This window comes from Tachyglossus aculeatus, chromosome 2 (genome assembly GCF_015852505.1).
Source record: "Tachyglossus aculeatus isolate mTacAcu1 chromosome 2, mTacAcu1.pri, whole genome shotgun sequence".
Taxonomy (NCBI): Eukaryota; Metazoa; Chordata; class Mammalia; order Monotremata; family Tachyglossidae; genus Tachyglossus; species Tachyglossus aculeatus.
In genome coordinates, this window is record NC_052067.1 from 121,823,276 (window position 1) to 121,827,927 (window position 4,652).

Sequence of the window (4,652 nt, forward strand, 5' to 3'; positions counted from 1 at the left end):
GGACACAGAAAAACCCTACATCTAAACAACTCAGAGAGGATGAGACTGAACCTGTACACCCCAAGAGATGAGGGCAAAAGATCAGAGGAATGTGAGCCCTGAAAAGCCTATGGGAATAACAAATAATCATAGAGGAAAAGTATCAGATCTAGGGACATAATTGTTTTTTTGCCTTAAAAACCCATTAAACATTATTGTTGAGAAGCAGCGTGGCTCAGTGGAAAGAGCCCGGGCTTTGGAGTCAGAGGTCATGGGTTCGAATCCCGACTCCGCCACATGTAGGCTGGGTGATCTTGGGCAAGTCACTTAACTTCTCTGGGCCTCAGTTCCCTCATCTGTAAAATGGGGATTAAGGCTGTGAGCCCCATGTGGGACAACCTGATCAGCCTGTATCCTCCCCAGTGCTTAGAACAGTGCTTTGCACATAGTAAGCGCTTAACAAATGCCAATTATTATTCATACCACCCTGAACGTGCCCGATCTCGTCTGATCTCGAAAGCTAAGCAGGGTCGGGCCTGGTTACTACTTGGATGGGAGGCCGCCTGGGAATACCGGGTGCTGTAGGCTTTTTTTTTTTTTTTTTCTAGAAGCAGCGTGGCTCAGTGGAAAGAACACGGGCTTCGGAGTCAGAGGTCATGGGTTCGAAACCCTGCTCCGCCACATCTGCTGTGTGACCTTGGGCAAGTCACTTAACTTCTCTGAGCCTCAGTTACCTCATCTGTAAGATGGGGATTATGACTATGAGCCCCACGTGGGACAACCTGATCACCTTGTACCCCCCCAGCGCTTAGCACATAGTAAGCACTTAACAAATGCCGTTATTATTCTTTTTTTAAGAGAAGCATCGTGGCTCAGTGGAAAGAGCACGGGCTTTGGAGTCAGAGGTCATGGGTTCGAATCCCAACTCTTCCACATGTCTGCTGTGTGACCTTGGGCAAGTCACTTAACTTCTCTGGGCCTCAGTTACCTCATCTGTAAAATGGGGATGAAGGCTGTGAGCCCCACGTGGGACAACCTGCTTGCCTTGTATCCTCCCCAGCGCTTAGAACAGTGCTTTGCACATAGTAAGCACTTAACAAATGCCATTATTATTATTATTATTATTATTATTATTATTATTATTATCTTGTTTTCAGCCTGTGGCAGGGTTGGAGGAGCAGCTCTGGGTGTGGGTTCTAATCCTTGTCTGTCACTTGTCTGCTGTGTGACTTTGGGCAAGTAACAACCTCTCTGAGCCTCAGTTACCTCATCTGAAAATGGGGATTGAGACTATGAACCCCATGTGGGACAGGGACTCTGTCCAACCCAATTAGCTTGTATCCATCCCAGCACTTAGTACAACGCCTGGCCCACAGTAAGTTCTTAAAAATATCACAGTTAATTAGTGAGACATCTAGGGAGCTGCAGGAGGAAGTCCTTTCTCCATAAACCTCCTATAGACAGCCCCAGGAAGGTACGATAGGCTAGTAACATGTGACCTCTTTACCTTTGGGGAAGTACCTGAGCTTCAGTTGAAGGGTGATGGCATCAGTAGCAGTGTAAAGATGGAGTGCATTGACAGAGAAAGGTCTCCAAACCCGTGCTTAAGAGATGCCTGTCTTTAGGACCAAGATTGAGCAGATTCTGGCATTCCTAAAGTGACACCAAGGGATCTTTCTGCTGAAATGTAGGGCTGATGGTGACACCACACTCCCATTAATAGGACTTTGAAGATGGGGAATGTACTGGTCAGTTGGTTATGTAGGTGGAATAAGATTCAAGAAGAAGGAAGGGTGAGGGTAAGAGGTTGAAGTGAGTGACATGAGACTAAAATATAAAAAGTAGGCTAGCACTAGAATATCAAAACGTTTGGACTTAAGTCCAGTGGATGGTGGACTTTCTGCTTGATGTGATGGATGGGCAAAGATTAGAGGTACTTGAGGATTGGGGAAGATATGGTAGAAGACATTTTTAGGAAAATGTTCTGGTCAGCAGAGTGAAGTTTGGACTGGACATGGGAGAGGCTGAAGGCAGGCAGGTCTGAGAAGAAGTGGTAGTCAATATGTAATACGAAATTCTTGGATCAACATCCAAGAATGGAGAAGATAAAATTCTAGAGGTGTTGAAGAGATACACCTAACTAGAATTAATGGCTGACTGAATGTGGATTGTTGTAAAGAGATGAGTCTAGGATAATTCCAGGTTTGTAGGCCTGTAATACAGGAAGGGTGATGGTGGTGTCAACAGTGATGGGAGAGTTGAAGACAGGAAACAGTTCGGGAGGAAAATGAGAAGTTCAGTTTTGCACATTATGTTTGAGGTGATGGTGGTATAACAAGTAGAGCTATCCATTATATATGTTTGTATGTATTTATTACTCTATTTTATTTGTACATATTTATTCTAATTATTTTATTTTGTTCTCTGTCTCCCCCTTCTAGACTGTGAGCCCACTGTTGGGTAGGGACTGTCTCTATGTAATAATAATAATAATAATAATAATAATGGCATTTGTTAAGCACTTACTATGTGCAAAGCACTGTTCTAAGCGCTGGGGGGTTACAAGGTGATCAGGTTGTCCCACGTGGGGCTCACAGTCTTCATTCCCATTTTACAGATGAGGGAACTGAGGCTCAGAGAAGTTAAGTGACTTGCCCAAGGTCACACAGCAGACATGTGGCAGAGCCGGGATTCAAACCCATGACCTCTGACTCCAAAGCCCGTACTCTTTCCACTAAGCCACGCTGCTTCCCTAAATGCCATCATTAAGTGACTTGCCCAAGGTCACACAGCAGACATGTGACAGAGCCGAGATTCAAACCCTTGACCTCTGACTCCAAAGCCCAGGCTTTTTCCACTGAGCCACGCTGCTATATGTTGCCAATTTGTACTTCCCAAGTGCTTAGTACAGTGCTCTGCACATAGTAAGCGCTCAATACGATCGAATGAACGACTGAATGAATGAATATCCTGAAGGCAGTGGAAATATGCCTTCATAGAAGGTCATTATGTTGCCAACTTGTACTTCCCAACTGCTTAGTACAGTGCTCTGCACACAGTAAGCACTCAATACAATTGAATGAATGAATAAATGAAGATACAGATTTTAGAATCATAAGCACAGAGTTGGTAATTTAAGCCATGGACCCAGATGACTTCCCAAGAGAGTGGTTGCAAATAAGAAATGGATGGGCCTGGGAGTCTTAGGACTGAGGGTCTAATACTGGTTCTACCAGTACCAGCTGTGTGACCTTATAATAATAATAATGGCATTTATTAAGCGCTTACTATGTGCAAAGCACTGTTCTAAACGCTGATGTAGGCCACTTCTCTGTTTCTCAATTTCCTTATCTGTAAAATGAGAAGTAACTGTCCTTTCTTCTACTTAGGTTGTGAACCTCATTTGTGATTGGAAGTGGGTCCAACCTGATTATCCTGTATCCAACCAGAGCTTAGCACAAAATAAGCATTATTAGTAGTAGTAGCCATGAGTAATTCCATAGTTAGGAGATCAGTTATTAAAATCAAATATCTTTTCTTCATATAACATTCACTAGTCTGTCATGACTGTACATGATTTCCAAAACATGTCTAATTAATAAGCAAGTTATTAAATTTATAAGGATTTTCTGAAAATGAATTGAACATGTTTTCACTTTTGTGGGAATTTGAATTCAATTGGGTTTCTACATTACATTCCCCTGTCCAAAGTCAACTTAATTCATTCTGAGCAATATACATTATTTTCTCTGGCTTCAGTGAGAAGTATGTTTTTTTTTTTTAATCAACTAGAAAATTAAAGAGCTATTTTGGTACAAAGTCAGTTAAAAGTAGCTTTTAAAGAAAGGGAAAAGTTTTACAGGCTCTGACTAGAATAAATTTCTGAAGACTTAATAGTGATGGCTTTAGAATTCAGGGAGATCAATGTTATTTATTAAATCCATACTTTATGCAGTGCACTGTCCTAAGTGCTTGAGAAATATTATCATTATTATTGTGCCATTGTCACTATATATATATATATATATATATATATATAATTATATATATAATTGTTTATATATTATATATAATTGTTTATATATTATATATATATATAATTGTTTATATATAATATAAACAATATAAAAGTTGTTTATATTCCTTCCTCCAATCTTTCCTCCCCATTCGTCTTCATCCAATCCAGCTTCTCTCAGGTATTCAGTGTAAAGGATGAACATATAATAAATATAATAAAGTTGCTAGACAACTGCCCACAACTAGCTTACAGTCTAGAGGAGAAGACAGACATTAAAAAAAATAAGCTAAAACGGTAGAGTATAAGATTACATATGTAATTTCTGTGTGGTTGAGTATGGTGTGACTACAAAGTATTCAGGAAATATGGATCCAAGTGCATAGATGACACAGAGGGGAGGACAGGAATGAAAACATGATCAGGAAAGGCTTCATGGAAAAGTTCTGATTTTAGGAGGGCTTTAAAGGTGGGAAGAGTAGTAGTCTATTGGAGATTAAGAGAGACAGAGTTTCAGGGCAGAGGAAGGACCTGGGCAACAGGAATGATGAGACTGAGATACAGAGAGTAAATTAGTGCTAGAGATCAGTGTGTAGTTTGGGTTGTAGATAGAGAATATCAGAACTGTTAATATGAATATTTAGTCAAACTAGGTGAT

General features: G+C 40.7%; 1 pseudogene; it reads left to right on the plus strand.

Moving 5' to 3' along the window:
- Nucleotides 1-448: 448 nt before the first annotated feature.
- Nucleotides 449-567, plus strand: LOC119924814 (annotated as a pseudogene).
- Nucleotides 568-4,652: the final 4,085 nt, after the last annotated feature.